We start from the raw sequence: 23,929 nt of genomic DNA, 5'->3' as shown, positions 1-23,929 counted from the left end.
CAGGTCCGGGACTGGAACCGCAGTCGACTACGTGGGAGTCCAGTGACATAGCCATTACGCTAACTGCTGGTTCCCGACACAAATATTTTTAAAGTTTGCTACTTAGCATGAAGCTTTTCAAAAAATTATTTTTAATGTTTTACATATGGTAAACAATATAGATTACTAAAACAAGAATGAAATTAAATAGTTAGCATGAAAAAAAATAGTTTAGAACACCTTTTCTCTTTTCAGATGACAGATACATCCTAAAGAAATCCAATTCCTCGAAAATGAGTACACTTCACAATTCTAATTCATTTTTCTTACAGTTTATAGATCTGGCATTATTAAAATATTCATATCTTTGAGCTAATGTGGCATAACAAATTAAATTTGCAAAACAACGATGATATGAATAGAGCATAATCCACAATCACTTTTTTCATAAGCCTTATGTTGTAGACACTCTGTTAAAAAGATAGACAAGCCAGTCATATTTTGTAACTGCTTTGAACTTTCCAAATAAATAAGCTATTAAAAACTTATGAAATAATAGAATTTTGGAACAAAATGTTTCCTCAAAAAAATTTTTTTTCATTGTTGGGAACCAGCAGGTATACAGCCTCCTGGACCTTGACAAAGTTGTTTAAAATGCATGGGGTTGTTGGGGCTATTATTTTGTACCTGGAAGTCTGTATACCACAGCGTAGTCTGATACCTGGGAAAGGTTGCAGAGGTGAAGGAGGATCGAGTGGGAAGAGCCTCATCACATGATCCTGCCCTCTGAGGCCGGTTCTCCAGGCACTGGGAAGCTCCAGGACAAAGATGGCCTACGCAGTCATGATACCAAGGGCCCAAGTGGACAGCCCCATACTCTACGCGGGCTAGCATCTTCCCCAAGTAGACTGTGGCTTCCATTCAAACACAGCAGCAGATCTTGAAGAGCTGCTGCTGGAAGCTGCCAGCCAACCATATTTCTAGCAGCTAATAAACAAGTTGTTTCTTTTATTTCTTGTTTAAATTTGTCAGAAGGTGTGTATACTCACCAGAGAGAGGGAAAGTGATAAACAGCATGACACCTGTCATGAGAAATGGTCACACCACAATCCCTTCTCCTCCATCTCTCTCTCCTTTTGGGATTTTGGGTATGCGTGCACATGGGCCTGGTGTGTTTCTCAAGCCAGTGGGTCCAGGACTTCAACTGTGTCATGTGGGATCCACATCCCTTAACACATCAAGCCACTTGCTGGTCCAATAGGTTCTTTCATGAAGGGAGCTTTGGGCAGTACATCACCGAGGCTGCCAGTCACCTAGGTTTGTAAATCCATTTAGTATCTACCTGTTTCTAGTGTGAATATGCCAAGGATTACCGGAGGTCAATATTGCTACATTTCTGGGGCCAGCAGGTAGTATAATGGCTATGTCACTGGACTCCCGTCACTGGACTCTCATGCAATCGACCGCGGTTTGAGTCCCGGACCTGGTGGCTTAAACTCACGGTGGGCGCATGTGCGTGCGTACCCAGATCCTGAGAGGAGAATGGAGGAGAAGGGATCGCGGCGTGGCCGTCCCTCCTGGGGAGTTATTTCTCGCTTTCTGTCTCTGTGTCTCTTTGTCTTTCTGGCAAGCATACGAGCCCTATAGCAAAAACCTCTCCAAAAAAAAATATTACTACATTTCTGGGGAGTCTGTTATATAGTGTTTTATTGGAACAATGTTCATGTTTCATTTTTCTTTCTTTTATTTCTATTTAAATAATTATTTTTTATTCAACTTTATTTATTTATTTACTTAAATTTGAGGGACAGAGTGAGAGACAGAGGGAAAGTGCGAAAGCAAGCTCCCAGGTCCAGGAGTCAAACAGTGGTCGGCCACGTGGGAGTCCAGCTCCCTTAACCACCATGCCTCCTACTAGCCCCATTCTCTTCTTTTTCTTCTCTTTCTCTCTCTTTTTTTAATTTGGGAGTGTGTAGGAGGAGGGTGAAGGTAAGCTCAGGGGGGTTCATTATAATTAAATCTATTATGCGAAAGACCATTTATTCTGTCTTCTTGTCTTTGAGCTGCTATAATAAAATATTGTAACTAGGTTGACTTATGAACAACAGAAACATATTTCTTGCCATTTTAGAGGCCAGGGAGTCCAAAATCAAGGCAGTAACAACTAGTGTTTGGTGAGGTTCTGTTTCCTGGCTCATTGATGAATTAAGTGGGGGAACACATTCAAATCAAAGCACTATCAATTGTTATTTAGGAAATTGAACATAGAAAATAAATGAACAGCCTTATCAATGGGTCTCAGCCCTAGTTCTCCAAACATCATGCATGGTAGTATGGATTTTCTGGAGATGACATGTCTGATGATGACCTTTTATGAAGCCTTCAACCAGAAGAACTGAGCCCCCAATTTTTTATTTTTTAATTTTAAAAATTATTATTATTATTATTATTTATACATTCAGTCGCTATACATCATGTAGATTGTGAAGAGACTTTACCCAATCCAGTTGAGAATACTATACACATCCTCACAACAGGTAATAAACCATATCTGTGTCCCACCAATGTCTTACCTCTCTATTTTTCCCCAAGATTTTCTTTCCTATGCTCTTCTCCTCCCACACTTTCCTTCCACTTTGTTTCTAGTGTCTATAACAATTTTCAATGCTTTTATGTCCTCCAGTCTTTCAGTCTCTACCATAAAGTGTGGGTAGTCAGTATATGTTAAGTGGAGACATACAATGTCTCTCTTTCATAGCCTGACTTGTTTTACTCAGTGATAAATCTTCCATATTTGTCCATTTTCTGTCAAATTCCAGGGCCTTTTTTGTTTTTTTATGGCTGAATAGTATTTCATGGAGTATATGTGCCACACTTTTTCAATCCATTCATCTGTTTGTGGACATTTGGGTTGGTTCCATGTCTTAGCAATCATGAATAATGCTGCAATAAATATAGTTGTGCAAGCAATTTTCTTTTTTTATATATAAAAAGAGTACTTTAATTCTTTTCCTCAGAAATTATAAAGACTATACATGATTTGGAAATGAGACTGTACCAAGCTACGGCCAAAGGAGAATCATCCATTCTACACCTTCTCTTTGGTCTGGTCACTCAGAAACATAATGTTATCAGCTATGATTGTTGTTGCCTGCCGTCTCACATTATTTTTATCTGTGTATTCGCCATAGTCTACTTTGCCTTCCACATAAATCCGAGACCCCTTTTTCACATACTGATATGCCACATCTCTGAGACCTGGCCGGAATACAGATATCCTGTGCCACGTTGTCTTTTGACTGACATCACCCATGTGGTACACTTCATTTTCCCCTGATCTCCACATCTCATTTGCTGCCAAAGAAAATATTGTGACTGGATTTTTTCCTTCCACCTGTCTCACGACAGGGTCCTGACCCACTCGCCCAAGTAACTGCACACGATGCAGAGATCTTTCAAGAATCAAACTGCTAGCTATTTCAGATTCATGTCTTACAAACTGACGAAGTACCTGTAATACAGGTCTTCGAAACATGGCTTCTATTTTCTTGTCTTCCAATCTAATCTTTAGGTCTTTCCTGATGCTCTAGCCCCGACCAGCAATTTTCTGACTGAGCATTCTTTTGTCCTTTGGATAGATACCCAGGAGTGAAATTGCTGGATCATATGGTAGTTGTATTTGAAGGTTTTTGAGGAGCCTCCATATTGTTTTCCATAGTGGCTGGACCAACTTACATTGCCACCAACAGCGTAGAGTGTTCCTCCTTTCACCACATCCCCTCCAGTACTTATCATTTTTTTATTTTTTTAAATCTTTGCCATTCTGACTGGGGTTAGGTAGTATCTTATTATGGTTTTGATCCACAGCTCCCTTATGATGAGGGATGTTGAGCATCATTTTTTCATATGCTTTTTGGCTGTTTATATGTCTTTCTTAGATGTTTATTCAGCTCATTTTCCTATCTTTTAATTGGGCTAATCATTTTCTTCCACGTAAGCTGCTTAAGTTCTCTGTGTATCTCAGTTATCAGTCCCTTCTCCGAGGCACAGTTAATAAAAATTCTCTCCCATTCCGAGGGTTGTTGATTCACACTAATTACTGTGTCCTTTGCTATGCAGAAACTTCTTAATCTTATGAAATCCCACCTGTCTATTTTGGAGATTACTGCCTGTGCTTTGAGGGTCTTACTTAAGACATCTTTGCCTCCCCCAATGTCTTCCAGAATTTCCCCAGTGTTTTCCACCAGTAGTTTTATAGATTGCGGTCTTAGGTTGAGATCTTTGATCCACTTTGAGTTGATTTTTTGTTAATGGTGACAGATAGGGGTTCAGACTCATCTTTCTGGAGGTAGATACCCAGTTTTTCTGGCACCATTTGCTAAAGAGGTTTTCCTTTTCCTACTGGATTGACTGGTACCTTTGTCAAAGATCAGTTGGCTGTATGTTTTGGGGGTTATTTCTGAGGTCTTTATTCTGTTCAATTGGTCCACGTGTCTGTTTTCGTTCCAATACCATGCTGTTTTGATTATCACAACTTCGTAATATATTTTGGGGTCAGGAAGTGAGATGGCACACACTCCACTCTTCTTGCACAGGATAGCTTTGGAAATGCAGCTGACCCCCAATTTTGACCTATTGTTTTCTCTGATATGTGCTCAATCAGTCTTTTTGGTTGACACATTTGCAGCCAACATCAAATTTGATTTTGGAATTTAGGTCTGAATATGCATATCTTAGAATAACTAAAACACTTTTAGCCAGTAGTCTAAGATTTAAAGCTACACATGAAGTCTATATTAAATACACATGATAATCTATGGTTGTGGGCATATTGTTATGATTATAATAAATATTTCTTTTCAACATTGGGCATATTATTCCAGAGTGACTCAATCAGAAGTACAAATCTGTTTTTTAAGCATTATTTATTTAATTTTATTTACTATTATTTAAAAAATTTGCTATAGGGCACGTGCACTTACCAGAGAGAGACAGAGCGAGAGAGAGAGAGAGGGAAAATGAGAAAGCAAGCCACCAGGTCAAGACTTGAACTGCATTTGTCACGTGGGAGTCCAGTGCCTTAACAACCATGCCACCTATCGGCCCCAGAAGTACAAATCTTGAAAAACAAAGGCTTGCTTTCAAAGATGTTGCAACTAAAATCCATCAGAACAAAACCAAGAGCAGTGGAAGTTCATACCACACAGCAGAAATTATTTTTACCTGCTGGAGGAATCCCGGGATTGTACAATACCTCAAAGCTCCAATGTAGTACCTGAGAGGGGACTTCAGTGTTCACCAGTTTTGTTCATATACGATCATGGGAGGAAGTCAGGGATTGATTTTAATGTATTAGAGATGCTTTCTATTACAAGGTCTCACAAAAACCTATGAAAACTGTACTGAGATTTCCCTTGATTTCAAAAGTCCGGTGGTCACCCTGTTGATTGTGTTGCAAAGTGAGGTACGGCTCTGCAAAATGGTTCCACAACAAATGATGCTTGTTGTTTGCAAAACGAAAGTACATTTCCTATTATTAAGATTCAGAGTGCAGGAATTTATCTTTTTATAATTACCAAATATAAAAAGTTTTAGCTAGACGTTGAATAAGTGAAACTCTTAAAAGAAATATTTAGGGTTGGACCAGTAGGTAGTATGGTAGTTAAGGGTGCTGGACTCCCAAATGGCTGACCGTGGTTCAAGTCCCACCTGGTGGCTTTCTTTCTCTGTTTCTCTCTCGCACACACACATACTCTGTCCCTCTCTGGTCAAGTTAAAATAAATAAATAAAGCTAAAGAAAATAAAGAAAAAAAATTAGGGTCAGCCCTGTGGCCTGGTGGTTGAGTGAGCTAGAACTCACATAACTGACGGTGTAGTTTGAATCCCAGACCTGGTGATTTTAAAAACACTCTAGGTGTTTGTGCTTATATGGGTGTGTGTATGTAGGTGTGTGCATTTGTGTATGCCCAAGGTCTCCTCCACAGGATGAAGAATGGAGGAGGGGAATTGCAGCGTGACCACACTCCACTGGAGGGTTCTTTCCCCTTCTTCTTCTCTCTCTGTCTCTCTCTAGCAAGCAAATTTTAAAAAGAGAAAAGAAACATTTAATACCTCTCTCAGTGCTTTTCCTGATTCTTCCAAATTTTGTGAGGTGCCCTCTCCTGTATTCTCGTGGACCGTACACACTCCTCTATCATGGTCTGTAATGTGCTCGCCTGCACTTGTGTACGAGTTTCTCTCTACTACCAGACTAGAGAGTGGAAACCAGGTGAGACTCTTTGCACCCTCTGCACTTGGCAATGATGTTAACACACTGGCTATACCAAGACCTCAAGGGAGTTCGTAATTAACCCAGAATGGAGAACAACTGGACTGTGGAGTCAAGCTGTGTGTCTTCCAACTCTGCACACACACTCAGTGCATTTAATATTTAGGCTGAAACCAAAGTGGTAAAATGATATAGCCTATGAATCAGAGGCTTAAACTTACCCTACATCTAGAGACAATCAGCTCCTTATTATATCTGCTTAGAAGAGTGAGGGAGGAAGAGAGGGTTCTGAGCAAAAACAGTGTTTTGCATCATCGATAAATATGTTTTAATACCTCTTGAGGATGTTGATGCAGTCACAGTCATCAAAATTCATCCTGAGTGGGACCAGCAGTTAGCGTAATGGGTATGTCGCTGAACTCCCTTGTAGCTGACCACAGTTCGAGTCCCAGACCTGGTGGCTTAAACTCACGCTGGGCACATGTGCGTGCGTGCCTAAGATCCTGAGAGGAGAATGGATGGGAAGGGATTGCAGTATGGCCATCCCCCCGGGGGGTGATTTCTCGCTTTCCATCTCTCTCTTTCTCTCTCTGTCTTTCTGGTGAGTGCATGCGTCCTATAGCAAAAAGCTCTCAAAAAAAAAAAAAATTCATTATGAGTCAATGAAATCAGCGTGGAGTGTCTTAACATGGAAGTTGGCCCAGCCCACTAGCATAGTCAGTAGTGAACTGAAGTGTGGTGCTGGAAGCCGTATGGCTGAATGAGGGTTCAGATCCCAGGTCATCTTGAAAGCACTTTGCATGCATGCACTGAGGAACGAAGATTGTGGTGTGATGAGATCCTGCCCAACCTGTCTGTCTGTCTGTCTCTTATGCTTGCAAATACACTCTCTGCGATGAATAAAATACACAGACTTAATAAAAACAACATTGGAAAGCTCCATGGATGCCCTTTCTAGAACAACGTGATTATGAGAACAGTTGAGGATGACCTAGTGGGAAGATTTTGAGAAGTGCTAGAAAATTCCAGCTCATTTTTATGCTAGTAAAAATCACAGCATACATAAAAAAGGCAAGTGAGTTGTTAATGCTCTTGTCACCTGCCTCATTGGTGACAGGCCTTTCCACGGAGGCTGTTCACTTGTCAACTCTAAAATGTAAGAATTCAGCCATCCTGAGTCCATTAGACTTCTGGCATGTTTCTTTTACAGAGAGGTATCTGTTTCTGAGCCATTACATCACTTATACGATAAAGAGGGGGGGAAAATACCACCACCACCACCCCCACACACACAGTACGTAGAGTTGAACTTCTGAGCAGGAAGGTGCTTTCTGGAATGACAGACAGTTAGTGATTTCCAAGTGTGTGTTCCAAATAATATAAACCACCTGGCCAAGTTCAGTTGCGCCTATCCATAAAATGCCAGATGGCCCCGCGACACCAGCTTTGCTTACTAATCAAAAGCAATGTCATTATATGGCAGCAGAGTGTGCAGACTGATAAAGTTACGCGGTTGTCAGGGGAGTAGGGAAGTTTTAAAACCGCACCAGCTTCTACGCCTTCCCGATTTGTAATGTTTACAGACTGCTTTGGGGATTTTTCTCCAAGGATAAATCAATCCCTTTAATCTCGTTACCATCTATACTTGACTGAGGCGTTTTGCTCTGTGCTTTTGCCGGTTTACAGGATGATCAGAAATCTTCATTTTGGGGACCAGCAGTTAGTGTAATGGCTATGTCGCTGGACTCCCATGTAGTTGATTACGGTTTGAGTTCCCGGACCCGGTGGCTTAAACTCACGCCAGGCGCCTGTGCGTGCGTGCCCAAGATCCTGAGAGGAGAATGGAGGAGAAGGGATTGCGGTGTGGCCATCCCCCCCGGGGGGTGATTTCTCACTTCCTGTCTCTCTGTCTCTCTCTTTTTCTGGTGAGCACACGTTCCCTATAGCAAAAACCTCTCCAAAAAAAAAAGAAAGAAAGAAAGAAAGAAATCATTTTGGATGCCTCAGCTGTGTGTAATACCCAGCGCACAGGGCAGCCTCACACTCTCACACTTCTGGGAGCCTGGTACACACAGAGCTCTCCAATCCCCAGTCACCAACAGGTTTGAAAAAACTAACAGGGCTTTGGGACTGTGTGGGTGTCCAAACAACAGATGTAGAATTATCTTTCCCTGAGTTTAGCTGCGGGAGAGGTGGCAGACTCGGCTAAGGCACAACCTTTTCTTCAGACATCTTTCTTTGTCTTGCTTGCAGAAGGATAGTTAATATTGATTGCCGTCCACCATCTCCCTTAAAGGAAATCTGGTCCATAATCCACTTCGTAGTTTACCGATAGTAAAACTATCTCTTACGACTCCATAAAAGTGACTGTGGTTCTATCTTTCTAAAGACAGGAGAAATGGTAAATCATAGTGAGCTTGGACAACAATATTATTATTATGTTTTAAAGCATTATTTTATTTCATTTGGTGTCATCATTATTATTTGTTTAATTTGCCCAAAGAGAGACAGAGAGAGAGAAAGGAAGAGAGTAGGAAAGCAAGACTCCAGGTCCGGGACACAAACTATGGTCAGCCATGTGTTTAAGTCCAGTGCCTTAACCACCACGCCACCTGCCGGCCCCTTTTATTTTTTTTAAAGAATTCTTTTATTTAACTTTATTTATTTATTTATTTATTTATTTTAATTTGACCAGAGAGTGACATAGTGAGAAAGAGAGAGAGAGAGGAAGTGAGAAAGCAAGCAAGCACCAGGTCTGGGACTCGAACCGCAGTTGGCCATGTGGGAGTCCAGCACCCTTAACCACCATGCCACCTGCGGACCCCAACAGCAGTACTACTTTAAACAGGAATATATTATATATAAGCTGCAGTAAAAGAATAGTTATTTAATACATGCATCTGAATACTGTTCATCCCATTATTTCTGTGTTTCTGTTCTTCATATTCTTTTTTTTTGGAGAGATTTTTTCACTATAGGGCGTGTGTGCTCGCCAGACAGACAGAGAGAGACAGAGAGACAGAAAGCGAGAAATCACCCCCCAGGGGGGATGACCACGCCGCAATCCCTTCTCCTCCATTCTCCTCTCGGGATCTTGGGCATGCACGCACACGCGCCCGGCGTGAGTTTTAAGCTACCGGGTCCGGGACACACACCGTGGTCGACTATGTGGGAGTCCAGCGACATAGCCATTACGCTGTTTGCTGGTTCCCCAGTTCTTCATATTCTTTTAAACTTTGCTATAGGGCACGTGTGCTTGCTGATGAGAGACAGAGACAGAGAGCAAGAGAAAGTGGGAATTTACCACCCAGGGGAGATGGCAGTGCTGCAGTTCCTTTTTCTCCATCCTGCTCCTGGAATTTTGGGTGTGCATGGCACAAGCACCTGGCATGTCCTTCAAGCCAACAGGTCCAGGACTCGAACTGCACTGTCAGCCATTTGGAATCTGGTCACCTTAACCACCACACCACCGGCTGGCCCCTTCATATTTTTAATCTAGAAAAATTGATGTATTTTAGTAAGAGGCTGCTCTGCCATGGTATCATTTTAATTTTTAGAACCAAGTGGCAGAGATGACAAAAATAAGATCATACATGTTGGCATTTGCATAAGCAATTGAATTCCACTTCCTAAGAATAAAACTTGTTTTTGTTTGTTTTTAGTCAAAGCTATGTTCTATAGCCATGGCAATATAAATTCCAGATGTCAAAGTGAGGAGGACATTAGCATATTATATTAATGTTTAAAGTGTTACTGCTAGAACTGCATGCTGCTCAGTGGATGCTAAGTGTGCTCCCTTTCCACACTGAAGTGAGATGCAATTTTTAAAATTTATTTGATACAGAATCTCAAGTGAGCACAGGACTCAGGAATCCATTTGTTTTATCAGCTTTATTTTTTAGAGGTTTTTGCCATAGGGCGCATGCGCTCGCCAGAAAGACAGAGACAAAAAGCGAGAAATCCCCCCCAGGGGAGATGGTCACACCACCATCCCTTCTCCTCCTCCATTCTCCTCTTGGGATCTTGGGCATGCATGCACACATGCCTGGCGTGAGTTTAAGCCACCGGGTCTGGGACTCGAACCGCAGTCAACTACATGGAATTCCCGTGATGTAGCCATTACACCATCTGCTGGACCATTATCAACTTTTTTATAAGATTGTGGTAGAGATGTGGCTTCTTATTCCTGGAAAACTGACTGTAGATGACTCAGAAGTCTGGTGTCTCCTGTCTGCTCTTTCTCACAGTAATTGTGAGTATTTTGTATTTCACAGCTTGCTGTTCTTCGTTCAGGGCTTCAGGCAATACTTAATAAAATCGGTGGCAGTATTTGATGGCTTCCTAGGGCTAATGGTTTGTCCTTGTCCAAACTGTCAAAAAAAACCCATCACGATATCTTCAGATCAGAGCGTTTAAGATCCTACTTCTGCCCACTCTGTGTAGGTGAGGGCAGCTCCTGTCCAAGGTGTCCTGACTCTATTGCTGCCCTTGTCAGGGCAGAAGGTCCACCAGCTTTCTAGTCTCCCTGAGTCCACAGTCCTAGGGAGAGCAGTGTTTCATAACTGTGAACACAGCTCCTCATCTCTCACACACAGCCAGATAGTTATCCTAAGCTACAAGGAGTCTCCAGCATTGGAAACTAGTCATCACATTTTGATAGAACATGACTGATGACTTTAAGAGGTTGAGGTCTTAATTAATTGCATCTAAACACCATCTGATCTTTTTTTTTTTAAGAATTATTTTATTTAACTTTATTTATTTATTTATCTATCTATCTATCTATCTATCTATCTATCTATTTATTTATTTATTTTAACTTGACCAGAGAGGGACAGAGAGTGAGAGAGAAAGAGAGAAAGCAAGCCACCAGGTTCAAGACTCAAACCATGGTTAGCCATGTGGGAATCCAGCGCCCCCAACCACCACGCCACCTACCGGCCCCCACCATCCGATCTTCTGGTTGTTTAAATACCTGTGTTCTCTATCTTGGTTTATTGCATTTTTTCAGAAAATTCTAGCTCAAAACCCTTGCTTGATATGTTATGCTATGAACCCAGCCCTGCATCCTAAATCCTAACCCCTGTCTGTACACTGCCATGGGTCAGTTATCTACAAGATGCCATACCTTGCCAGGTGTCTCCCACTTGAACTGATATTCCAGAACCTACCAGAACCCATAGTTTCCACTTTTTTGTCCAAATGCATACAGTATTCATCATTTTAGCAGTTTACTAAGTGCCCCCTGTGAGGTCGATAGCGATCCCATTACACATTAGCCATCATTTCATCATTTGCTCTACCCAACAGCCAGGGGGGAGAGAAGGACAGTCATTTGATCTGCATTTTGCTATCAGGAATCTGAAATTTACCGAAGTTACACGATGTTCTCAAAACGCCACAGCTAATAGTCTGACAAACCAGAATCCCAGAACTGTGTGATCTTAGAGTCCATACTCTTAATCACCACGATGCCTCTGGTGGAGAACATTCCTTTCCTCAAGCAGTCGCTTCCAGGTCTGCTGACATCTAACAAGTCCTGGTTCCTGCCCACATTTTCAGAAGCAGCAGCCAGTGCTCCTCAGCCTGTGCCCTAAGCTTCTGTGCAAGTCATTTACTCTTCTTCCCTAGCCTATTGGGATCCTTGAGTTGGACTGAAAACACAACAGATGCATGTATGTCCTGGACCCTGGTCAGGAGACCACTGCGTGATGAGACCATGTCTAGGGTGCTTCTGTCTCTTTCTTGCTCATGCATGCTCACACACTCACTATTATGAATGAAATAAATAGAAACTTAAAAAAAAAAAAAACCTACCAGGACTGGCCATGCAGCCTAGTAGTTAAGGGAGCTTGATCTCCCTTGGTTCAAATCCCGGCCTCAGCAGATTGAAAAACACACCAGGTGCATTTGCAATATGTGCTCCAAATCCTGATAGTATGGAGAAATGGGGGAGAAGGGATGTTGGCATGACCACGCCCCATTGTGCTTTCTCTCTGTTTCTCTCCTTGACTCTGGCAAACACACATGCCCTCTGGAGTTTAAAAAAAAAACACAAGGACCACCAGTTAGCATAATGGCTATGTCGCTGGACTCCCATGTAGTCGACCATGGTTCGAGTCCTGGACCTGGTGGCTTAAACTCACGCCTGACGCGTGTGCATGCATGCCCAAGATCCCGAAAGGGGAATGGAGGAGAAGGGATTGCAGTGTGACCATCCCCCCTGGGGGGCGGTGATTTCTCACTTTCTGTCTCTGTATCTCTCTTTGTCTTTCTGGTGAGCGCACATGCCCTATAGCAAAAACCTCTCTGAAAACACACACACACACACACACACACAAAACCAAATCTCTCACTTTTTCTCATGCATGATGCATACCCACACTGTGTCATGAATGAAATAAATAAAAACTACAGATCTACCATATAACACTGACTTCTCTTACCAGGCATTCTCATTCTGAGTGCTACTGTATCATGACCTCCATTAAAATGTGGTTGGTTTTTGGTCTGAATCTCTGTGTTTCCCTGGAAGTTCCTCCACAACGGGATCAGGTTCCATCCATGTCTGTGTCCTCGAGATGCCATGTCATGGTGGGAGCTTGATAATGATCTCATACATATTAACTGAAGACATTTGAATTAACATTGCCTTCCAGTTTGCTCTGCAGCCTTGATCGGACACTGCTTTGAAGTCATACCAAAATTCAAAGCATCTGAGAGCTTCCTTCTCGTCCAACTTCTTGACTCTCTTAAAACAGATCTACGCAGTGTCTCATCACCACTGGGGGCGATCTTGGGCATGTGATGGGCGATCTGTCCTCAAAGCTTTTGCACGGCTAATTTCCTTGTCTAGAAGCCCTTGTCCTCCCACTTTGCCCTTCAGTAAATGCTTGTGCCCTGCTTTTCCATCATGCTCTGCCGGGACACCCGCCTTGGCTTGGTGCTCAGAGCTCCGTGCACTGTTTTAACTTACATGGCTTGGCTGTAAGTCTTCATAAACTTGCCCTTCTGGTTCGCAGAGAGATAGAGGAGCTTTGAGGACAGAAATGCCTGTAAGCCTTCCACCTTGGGGGTAGGCTTGTCAGTACTGGTGATGTTTCCCAGGTCACTTCAGCAGTAACCTCCAGGAATCATGCATTTGGTTCCTGAACAGCTAGTGACTGATCTGTCCTCCTCTCGCTCTTTCTCTTACTCTTTCTGTATCTTTTTGTCTCCTCCCTCCTGACTGCCCTTGTTCTTCATTTCTCCCTCATTAAACGTTGACCTTGGTTCTTCAAATTAAAAGAGAAAAGTTGGGCATGGCAGTTAAGGTGCTGGATTCCCACATAGTTGACTGCACTTTGAATCCCTGGACCCAGCAGCTTGAAAATCGCTCCAGGCACATGTGTGTGCATGCCCCAAATCCCAAGAGGAGAATGGAAGAGAAGGGATTGCGGTGTGACCTATCCTTTATGGGGTGATTTCTCACTTTCCTTCTCTCTAGCTCCCTCTGTTGAAAGCATGTGCCCTATGGCAAAAATCTTAAAAAAGAAAAAAAAAAGAGAGAGGAAAAGTAATCATAGTAATAATAGCAGTAACAAGGTGGCCGTGGGTGAGCACTCAAGAAGGTTCCTTTATTTCTTTTCATGCCTCTCCCTGACCATTACTAGCTCTCTTCATCTGCCACCCTCCATGCATCAAATGCCTCGTCCACCTGTAGTCTCGATTTTCTTTTTCCTTTATTTAAGACAGGGTTCCACGATGTCATGGTCATCCTGCCTCAGCCTCCCAGCTGGGACCATCGGCATGCCCCGCCATGCTTAGCTCTGTTCCACACAGGCTCTGGCGCGGTTGCCCAGGCAGCCAAGAGCTTGCCATGCTCCTGCCTAGGCCTCCTCAAGTCACTGGGATCATAGGTGCACAGCGCCATCCCCTGCTTTTAGGTTGGACCACCAGTCGAAGCCAGGCCTCCTGTGAGGTCCCAGACGGCAGAGCCCAATGCCTTCCTTGTGCACTCCCTGCCCCTGGGCCTGTATTCTCAGTCTTCAAGGAGCATGAGTTTCCTTTGGCCTCTCTACCTTTGGGCAGACTCTTCCCTTCATGAGCATGCCTTCCTGTGTCCCCTGTCTTGTTTGTTTCCTTTGGACCAGTTGATGCTTCCCTGGAATCTCCCTGCTGGTCTTTTGGACCAGCACACATCTCCTTTGTCTGGGTTGGCATCTCAGATGATACCCTTCCTGGGCAAGCCAGCAATACCTGCTCCCGCCCCATCTTCTTGATCGTTATTATAATATGCTAATGACTGGGACCAGCAGTTGGCGTAATGGCTATGCCACTGGATTCTTCTGTAGTCGACCACAGTTCAAGTCCCAGACCCGGTGGCTTAAACTCATGCCAGGTGTGTGTGTGCAGGTGTGCCCAAGATTCCAAGCCGAGAATGGAGGAGAAGGGATTGCGGCGTGGCCAGCCCCCCTGCGGGGTGATTTCTCGCTTTCTGTCTCTCTGTCTCTCTCTGTCTGTCTGGCAAGTGACGTGCCCTGTAGCAAAAACCTCTCAAAAAATATGCTAATGACTGATCATTACTGGCTATTTTACATGAACATGATATTAATACAAATCACTGTCTATTTACATGCATGAACCTTGTCAAGATTTTGTGTTTTATCATATTCCTCCTTCTTCCTTGTGTTGTAATACCATGCAATGTACCTACTCCCGTATATCTCAGCTGAAATAATTGCCTAAGGTATTTCTGACTACAAACTTCAGCCTTTTGATTGAAAGTCACTTCCCTGCAGGAAGGATAAGCACAGACATCAGCATCAATAACGCTTACTTCAGTCTCAGCCACCACGATATGTGATGCTAAGACTCTGTACCCCACAGGCTGGTTCTACATGGGATTCCCAGGTTCCTTCCCAGGCCAACCTACAAGCCAAGTCTGGTGGCCTTTGACTGTAATCCCAGTGACTTTGGGAGGCTGAGGCAGGAGGATTGCAAACTCAGGGTTAGCCTGGGAAGCAGCAAGACTTTGATGCAAAAAATTAAAAAAAAAAAAGTCAGGCTGATATGCGTCCATAGTTCCAGCTACGGGAGGTTGAGGCAGAAGAACAGTGTCATAGCAAGACCCTATCTTAACAACAACAACAATAAATTTATTCCAAGAACTGAATTAGTTATTTTCTTAAATTCCTATTTTTAGTAGCTGGTACTATCTTGTAAACAAGTTTGTGGCTTTCCTCCAAGCTACGATGAGAGAGCTGGTAGTTCTCTTTAGCTAAGCGGTGGCAGAGTTTTGCTAGCATGGAGCTATCCAGTTCTTTAAGCACTAGAAAACGGAGAGGGCTTTGCTGGATTCTGATCTGGGTAGTTCCTAGGTGCCATGACTTAAAGGCCAAATCCTAGGCTAGCTTTTGGATGACCAAAGTTGTTTGTTTATTTATTATTTATTCTCAGTTTGTTTATTTTTAAATTATTTTATTTAACTTAATATATTTATTATAATTTTTTAATATTTCCAGAGAGAGACACTTCTGCTGCTGATTATTGGCATCTCGTTTCGCCCTTTCTTCTCCTTCTCTTTCTCTTTGTCTTCTCCCTCTTCCAAGTCTTCCTCCTTTTTCTTGTCTTAAGTGATGCTGCTCAGTGCCCAGTGCTCACCTGGGTATGACAGAAAGAGAGGGAAAGTGAGAAAGCAAGCCTCCAGGTCCGGGACTCAAACCACAATCGGCCATGTGGGAGTCCAGCAATCTTAACCACCATGCCATCTTCCAGCCTCAGTTTTTCCTTTTTAGAATAATTTTGGAAGAGGATACAATCGCTCATCAGAGAGAGAGAGAAAGAGAGAGAGAGAGAGAGAATAAAAGAGAGAGAGAAATTGAAAAAGCAGCCCCTGTGGGGCATGGTCACACTGCATTTCCTTCTCTTCCATTTCTCTTGCATTTTCCAATATATACACTTGTTTTCTTTTTCTCTTGGTTGGTACTTCTATTTTTATTTTCACTTTCTTTTTTGTCCATAGTTTTTTTTTTATATATATATATATATTCACTCACTATATATCATTACAGCTTGAAAATGAAATTTTCTAACATGAATACACTGTATAGTAATCCAGTTAAAGATATTATCATACACATTATCGTCAACAGATTTTCCATTTTGTGTCCCTTAAATGTTTTGCTTCTTTCTTTTCTACCTTGATTCCCTTCCTCCCACTTTTGCTGCTGATTATTGGCATCTCGTTTCCCCCTGTCTTCTCCTCCTCTTTCTCTTTGTCTTCTCCCTCTTCCAAGTCTTCCTCCTTTCTCTAGTCTTAAGTGATGCTGCTCTGTGCCCTGTGCTCTCCTGGGCATGAGGTTTTAGCTCCACACCTCCTTAAGATGCAGCCTACAGTAGAGAACGTTGAGGATTTTTGTTTGATTACATCTTTTTTCTAGAAAGAGAAATAAAAGAGGAAATGAAAGGTGACCAGCGTCGGTGGGGCAGCTCTCCATCCCACACACGGGCCCGCTGCTTTCCTTGGAGCGATCCATCTGATCCTCTCAGCAGCCCGTGGGGATACCTGGCCAGCGTCCTTTCATAGGGAGTCACGTAGCCAGCCAGCCAGGGAACAGGATCTCAGCCTGTGCCTGTGGACCCGAAGCCTGTGCTGAAGACTTCAATGGACGGCTCGCATGCACTCCGCCGAAAGGAGGGGATTCAGAGAGTAGTCTGGGGTCTTGACTGAAACAGAACCAGACAGAAAGAAACCAGTCTCCTTGGGCAAGCACCTCTCCTAGTCTTTACATGGGATTCGTGCGTTGTGACCTGCTGCGCCCCAGGCCCCGCGCTGCAGTATGGGGCCCAGGGATTTGTTCCAGCTCCTCATCTTATGGCCACCTCTAATGAACTTAGTCATTACAATCATCATTTCTCACTGAGAAAGGCTTTTCTGACCATGGGCCCAGTGATTCATTTTCTTTCTTTTTTAATATCTTTGTTTTGCTTTGGCACTGACGATGTCCTAGGAAATATTCTTTTGTCTCAAGTAAAGTACCTCTGTTTCATTTCCTTCGAGATAATGAATTCTTTACGAGGAAATGCTGTTTTCTGTAGGGTCCTATTTCTATTATTCCCTCTCGCGGCTGCTTTGCAATTTATTTACAGTGCCATTCTTTGAGAACGCTGCTTTGCCAGATGTTTCTAACTTAGTTTTTTTCTGCAGATGGCTCCTTTCCCCTTGCATTTAATTTGTCTGAGACAAGCGCGTCTATCTGTTTCCACGTGCCCCTCGTTGTGTTTTTGACACTTCATAAACCATGATGCGTGTCACCCTGAGCAGAATCATTCCATGACTTTTCCAGATCTGATCCTGGCGTCACGAATGTGTGTACGCGTATGGGAATTTGGTGCAGTATCTGATGCTGCTAGGGTTTGTTGATACCTCAGCATTGGTTTCCATTGTCTTCCCCCAAAACTCATAAGAGATAATCATGCATTGCATAATTTATTTTTATTTTTCTCCTAATAAGACTTTCTTGTCTATTTTTAATGAGATATTTCCTCTTGTGTTTAGGTCTGTCCTAATGTTTGTAAATAGCCTGCAGACTTTTGTAGGTGATTGCTCGAATAAAGACAGCCCTTCACTGAGCAGATACAGTGAAAATGTGAACATCTTCAATATTGATATTGCAGAGATTTGGCTGCCAAGAGCAGTGTTTGAAATGTTACCAGTTCACTGAGGACGTGTTTTTCTCTGATTTCTAACTTCTCTTCTCACCTCATCCTTCTCTCAGGGCAGGCAGTAAAGTAGATAACTTTAAAAAATTGTTCGCTTCCTACCAAGTAGGTGAGAAACAGAACTACACACATGCGTATGTACAGTCACTCCTCTGTATCTGAAGGGATTGTTTCCAGGATCCCCATAGATAGTGAAACCTGTGAGTACACACGTCCCTTCTATCGAATGGCCTAGTAGGTGCAGCCCTGGTGGCAACAGTGCTCTGTGGCCCATATGTAAGATCTGGGTTTGGTTCCCGGGTTGACTTGAATACTCATGGCTTGTATATGTTTGCCCATGACTGTGGCTGGCTGGGAACCGCTGCGGTTATGGGAGAGATATCAGGATGTGAGATCCTTTGAGTGTGCCCGTCTCTCTCTGTTTCTCTCTCATGGTGGAGGTAGGTGAATGGACTTCAAAATTTTTGTCAATGGCATAGTAGTTGCATGTAACCGATACACATTCTCTTGAATACTTTCGTCTTTTTTTTATTCTTCTTTTAATTGCCAGAGAGCATGTGAGCTAGCCAGAGAGAGAGAGCGCCACCCCCAGTTGGGCATGGCCATGCCCAAATCCTTTTTCCACTCCTTTCTCCATCCTGTTAGGATTTGGGGAACACACGCACTCATGGCTGACATGTTTTTCAAGCTGTCAGGGCTGGGATTTGAAATGCAGTTGGCATTTCGTGTTAGATCTAGCTCCCAATGCACTGCACTTAACCCGTATGCTACAGGACCAGCCCGCTCCTGTGTACTTTCAATCCTCTCTGGATTCCTTATAAGTCCTTACACAACGTAAACACTGTGTAAATCGTCATTATATTGTGCTGTTGAGGGAATAATGACGTGGAAAAAAGTCAGTACAGGTTCCGTACAGATGCCGTCTGGGAAAAGCTGGGGTTAGGGGAGTGGTATCAGGGAGTGAGATCCTTTGAAGGTGCCCATCTCTCTCTTTCTGTTTCTCTCTCATAGTGGAGATAGGTGGATGGATTTGAAAATTTTCGTCAATGGCATAGTAGTTGCATATAACCTATCCACCATTCTCTTGAATACTTTAGTCTTTTTTATTCTTTTAATTGCCAGAGAGCATGTGAGCTAGCCAGATATGCACGTGCATCAACAACAATGTCACATTTTAGATCTACAGTTGGATGAGTCAGCAGATATGGGACACTCAGGTATGGAGTGCCAACCGTACATACATGCTCACACACACACACCAATGGAGATATGTATTCACAACTCAGTGTGTATACACATATCTACACCTAGGGTGGAAATTGATGACAAAGCTGCAACTCAATGAGTTTAGTTGACTTTGGATCTGTTTGGAGGTCAGGCACCACTGAGGGCAGAAAGCTGAGAAGTCTCTACCATCACAATCGAGGTTTTAGCTAGTTCTAGGAGAGGGCAGAGTATAGACCCAGGGTATGGGGCCATCTGTAAAAAGGGCTTCTTTGTAGCCCCAGTGGTAGGACTTGTCAAAGAGTAGGAACATCCATCAAGGTTTAGATGAGAGAAAGCAGAAGTTGGGTCCATTTGGGAGAGGTAGAGAAATGCTGGCAGGAAGAGCCCCCATGGGTCGTTGTTGAAGCCAGCCAGCCTGGAATGTAATGTGGGTTTACCCCTATTCCTTTTTTTGGCAGGAATGAAGGTAGAATGTGGCTGGAATTATAAGTGGACTCATAACCCAGCAGCTTCTAAACTTCTTAATATCCAGGTAGTGTATGAAGGGTCTTCAAAATTCTGCAGAAAATGCATGTTATGAAAAACTGTATGAATCTCAAAAAAATTGCACTAAAATAAACTCATACTTTAGTTGTATGTTTCCAAAAACGTTTTGAAGTACCTCTATACATTTACTGAGAAAAGCACATTTTAGAATTCAGATAATGAAACAGAAAATGAGTAACACTCAAGTCATTACTAAGATTCACCCACATTTTATTTTTTTTAAAGAGAGAGTTTTACTATAGGTTGCATGGACTTGCTGGAGAGACAGAGAAAGACAGAGAGACAGAAAATGAGAAATTTCCTCCAGTGGGGGATGGCCATGCAGAACTCCCTTTTCCTCCATTCTCCTCTTGGGATTTTGGACATGCACACACACGCTCCCAGTATGAGTTTAAGTTGTTGGGTCCAGGATTCAAACTGTAGTCAACTACATGGGAGTCCAGTAACATAACCATGATGCCATCTGCTGGTCCCGACATTTAAGTTTTACTTTTTATTAATGAGGGACAAGATAGTCGTTTCTCCTTCAGGTCATTGCAAATGTGCTATGTTATAAAATCGGTATTTTATATCATCGAGGAAGAACTCATTGGTCTACAGAATGTGGATAAAATGAGGCCCATTGGAAAAAGAGAAGAATCATTTAAAATATCTGGACTGTGCTCGTTGACAAAGGGAAGACATGTAACATGGATGAGGAAGGTGTGGATGAGGAGAGCCTTAGTTTAATAGATTTTTTTAAACAATTATTTAATTAATTTTATTTATTATCATTACTTACAAAAAATTTGCTTTAGGGCATGTGTACTCATCAGAGAGACATGAAAAGAGAAAGAGAGAGAGCAAGAGAAAAAGTAAAAAAGGAAGCCACTGGGTCTGGTACTCAAACGGCATTGGGTCATGTGGAAGTCCAATGCCACAAACACCACACCACCTGCTGGCCCCATAGAAGAGCTGTACTTTAAGATGCTTGTTTGGTGCTTAGCCCCTTAAAGCAGTGATTAAGTGCTATGCAGAGAGAATTGGATCCTATATAGCCAACTACACTTGGAGTCCTGGCCCAAATGGCTTGAAAACTATGCCAGACGCATGTGCACACATGCCCAGGATCCTGATTGGATGGAGAAATTGGAGGAAGGGGGATTATGACATGACTGCATCCCATTGGGGTGTCCTTTCTCTCTCTTCCTCTGTAGAATGCATGCACCCTCTGGCAATTAAAAAATGTTAATTTTGTTTAGGCGTCAAAGTTTCTGTGAAGGTGAAATGAAAGTATGAGTTAGCAGATAGATCGAGGCCAGAAAGAGTTAGGAACACCCGAGCTAGGCTGGCATGGGTGGGCATGAAAGGAAAGGTAGGGCTGGAGAGTTCTCAGGAGGTGGAGTGGACCTAACGTGGCATTTCATGACAGCTGTTGGGTGAAGAATGGCAGATACTGGGAGAAGTAGACCACAGCTAGTGGAAGCTGGTGGCATTCACATGGCTTTGACCGTGAAGCCATGGCTTTGACCATGAGGCCATCATGGGCCTCAGTGTCTGGCATTCTGGGGAAAGGAAGAGATGAGAAATAACTAGGGTGGGACCAGCAGTTAGCATAATGGCTATGTTGCTGGACTCCCATGTAGTAGACCGCGGTTCGAGTCCCAGACCCGGTGGCTTAAACTCATGCCAGGCACGTATGCGTGCATGCCCAAGATCCCAAGAGGAGAATGGGGGAGAAGTGATTGTGGTGTGGCCATCCCCCCTGGGGGGTTAATTTCTTGCTTTCTATTTCTCTGTCTGTCTCTGTCTTTCTGGCAAGTGCAAACACCCTATAGCAAAAGCCTCTCCCAAAAAAGAAAAAAATAAAAGAAGTAACCAGGCCAAGCTAAGAAACTAACATTATTTTGGAAATGGCTGCAAGAGGGGTGGCCCATAACCTCAATTTCTGTTGTTCATACACATACCATTGTTTCATCACCGCATCTTCTTTATGATCTAAGAAGTTCAGTGCACAGTGTCAAAATAACTGATCAATGAAATCTGTCTTTTCACAAATTCCTTTGCCATCTTTCTTGGGTTCAAGATTCTTAGAGCAGTGTTCACAAGTCCCACGTGGGTGTTCTGATTCATCAGTGAAAACTGACATTACAGCTCCATACCCATCCAAGAGAAGTATGCTAGGTGGAAGCTATTACAGTGGGAGGCGGGAATGTCAAAAGAAACCGATCGATGTGCTCAAGTACAGCATTAAGATACATTCTGCACATCTCAGAGCCAGCCCTCAGAAGTAACAGATGGATTCTATAAGGGAGTCATACAAGAAAAGCACTGAAGTCATTTTCAGCATTGGTGTGCAGGGAGTTTTGAATCACTGATTGTAAGTTTCATTACTTTATGACAGATCATAATCTCGACTATCAGGCATGATGCTAGAACAGAATTTAAAAGAAGCTCCTCTATGGCCTTTGGATGCTCTTCCTACCTTGGGGACAGGATTTAAGAGGCACCTCATACTCCAACTTGATCTATTATCCCAGGCATAGGGAGAAAGCATCCATCCAGCAGTTCCACTGGGGTGATACGGGAAAGTGGAAGGTCCTGAAATAGCAGCACTCCATCATCAGCAGATAGGTGTACCCTGATTACACACAGCACTACCCTGACAGCCCATCCATCTCCACCCTCTCTCTCTCTCTCTTGCAGAACATGTTTATCTTCAGTTCGGTACACATGGTAATAGTCCAGATTTGTGAAGTCCTGAAAGATGATAAGGGTGGAAATCTTAGTAACTGGTTGTGAAGTAGATTGCAAATAAAATCAAAAACAAAATCATCACATCAAATTTTTGTACTTTCAGCATTAAGATAAAAGTGGGGCCAGCAAGTGGCATGGTGGTTAAGGTGCTAGATCCCACATGGTTTAAGTCTTGGACGTGGTAGCTTGAAAATCACCCTGGGTCTGTGTACATGCATGCCCAAGGTCCTGAGTGGAAAATGCAGAAGGGATTGCTGTCTGACTATCCACCCTGGGGGTAATTTCTTACTTTCCCTCCCTCTCTATCTGTGTCTTTCCTGTGAGTTCATGTGCCCTATGGCAAAAATCTAAAAAAAATAAAATAAAATAAAAATAAAAAAAAGAGGCGGAGCCAACAGATGGTTTAATGGTTACATCACTGAACTCCCACATGGCTGACTACAGTTCAAGTCTTGGACCAAGCAGCTTGAAAATCATGGGGGGCACATGTACGTGTGTGCCCAAGATCCTGGGAAGAGAATAAAGGAAAAAGGATTGTGGTGTGGCCATCATCCCTCCAGGGGATGATTTCTCACTCTCCCTTTCACTGTCTCTGTCTCTAATAAGCACACGCACCCTATGGCAAAAAACCTCCAAAAAAAAAAAAATTAAAGAAAAAGATAAAACTAAGAGCCATCATTTTTATAGTTAATTTGGATAACTATTTTATGACCTTAAAAATGAGTGAACAGGAACGTCTCGGTGGCGCGGTGCTAACACCTTGCTCTAGTGAAGATGGGTCTGTGTGGAAGATCATGGCTTTGGTCCCATGGCTGGCCTGTATGAGCTGGATGTCTGCTCCCATGATCCTGGCTGGCTGGGAAGTTGACAGGAGGGGATCACAGCATGGGACCTGCTGAGGATCCTTGTGGTTCTCTCTCTGACCCTCTCTGACCTTCTCTCATGGTGTGTGTGGGGCGGGAGGACAGATGGCACAGGCCCAGCTGTGTCGACACAGGGAATGGAGTGCATCCTCTCATGTGGAAGACCATAGTTTGGATCCTGCGTTGATCTAGAATATGTGGGTGCAACCATGACTCTAAGGGAGAAGATTGTGGCATGCTGAGACCCATGTTATAAGTATCTATCTGTTTCCTCTCTCTATCAATAAACTAAGCTTAGAAATGTATAATACAGTCGCCAACAGGTTCTGTGATGGTTAAGGCACTAAACTCCCACAGTCTTGCAACTGCTGGTTTGAAAATCACTCCAGGCACAGGTGCATGCATGCCCAAAAATCCCAGGAAAAGAATGGAGGAAAGGGGATTCTGGCATGGCCATCCCCTCCAGGGGGTGATTTTTCACTTTCCCTTTCATTGTCTCTCTCTGGTGAGCACATACACCCTATGGCAAACAAATGAACATAAAACTAAATTAATAAAACAATATGTGCACTTACAAAGATAATTTGACCTCATGCGTGTCTTTTA

At 43.1% G+C, this 23,929-nt stretch overlaps 1 pseudogene; it reads right to left on the bottom strand.

Annotated features, from left to right (window-relative positions):
* Positions 1-2,982: 2,982 nt before the first annotated feature.
* On the bottom strand, positions 2,983-3,570 carry LOC102496808 (single-stranded DNA-binding protein, mitochondrial pseudogene; annotated as a pseudogene).
* Positions 3,571-23,929: the final 20,359 nt, after the last annotated feature.

The sequence above is a fragment of the Tupaia chinensis genome, unplaced genomic scaffold, assembly GCF_000334495.1.
Source record: "Tupaia chinensis unplaced genomic scaffold, TupChi_1.0 Scaffold000222_1, whole genome shotgun sequence".
NCBI lineage: Eukaryota > Metazoa > Chordata > Mammalia > Scandentia > Tupaiidae > Tupaia > Tupaia belangeri.
This window is presented reverse-complemented; position numbering and strand designations above follow the sequence as displayed.